Consider the following 1,126-nt stretch of genomic DNA (forward strand, 5'->3'; position numbering starts at 1 on the left):
AAAGAGCTGCTATAAACATTTTTGTACATATGGGTCTTTCTCTCATTTCTATAATCTCTTTGGGATATAACCCTAGGAGTGGTATTGCTGGATCAAAGGGTATGAAAGTATTTATAGCCCTTTGGGCATAATTCCAGATTGCTCTCCAGAAAGGCTGGATCAGTTCACAACTCCACCAGCAATGCATTAGTGTTCCAATTTGCCCACATCCTCTCCAGCATTTGTCATTTTCCTGTTTTGTCATTTTAGCCAATCTGACTGGTGAGATGTGGTACCTCAGGGTTGTTTTGATTTGCATTTCTCTAATCAATAGTGAATTAGAGCATTTCTTCATGTGCTTATAGATAGCTTTAATTTCTTTCTCTGAAAACTGCCTGTTCATATCCTTTGACCATTTATCAATTGGGGAATGACTTGTGTTCTTATAAATTTGACTCAATTCTCTGTATATTTTAGAAATGAGTCCTTTGTCAGAGACATACGTTGTAAAAATTCTTTCCCTATTTCCCACCTCCCTCTTAATCTTTGTTACATTGGCTTTGTTTGTACAGAAACTTTTCAATTTCATGTAGTCAAAATTATCCATTTTACATTTTATAATGTTCTCTAATTCTTGTTTAGTCATAAAGTCTTTCCCTCTCCACAAGTCTGATAGGTAAACTATTTCTTGTTTTAGGAGACTGCTTACAGTATCAACCTTTATACCAAGATCATGCACCCATTTAGACTTGATTTTGGTATATGGTGTTAGATAATGGTCTATGACCAGTTTCTGCCATACTATATTCCAGTTTTCCCAGCAGTTTTTGTCAAATAGTGAGTTCTTATCTCAAAAACCAGGGTCTGGAGGTTTATAAAACAATACATTACTATAGTCATTGACTTCTGAATCTTGTGTGCTTAATCTATTCCATTGATCCACTCCTCTATTCCTCAGCCAGTACCAAGTAGTTTTGATGACTGCTGCTTTATAGTACAGATTGAAATCTGGTATAGCTAGTCCACCTTCCCTAGCATTTCTTTTCATTAATTCCCTTGATATTCTGGACCGTTTATTCTTCCAAATGAATTTTGTTACTATTTTTTCTAGCTCTATAAAGTAGTTTTTTGGCAAATTAATTGGTAT

Source organism: Petaurus breviceps, unplaced genomic scaffold (assembly GCF_028583685.1).
Source record: "Petaurus breviceps papuanus isolate PSGF00001 unplaced genomic scaffold, PetGlider_PUasm1.0 178, whole genome shotgun sequence".
NCBI lineage: Eukaryota > Metazoa > Chordata > Mammalia > Diprotodontia > Petauridae > Petaurus > Petaurus breviceps.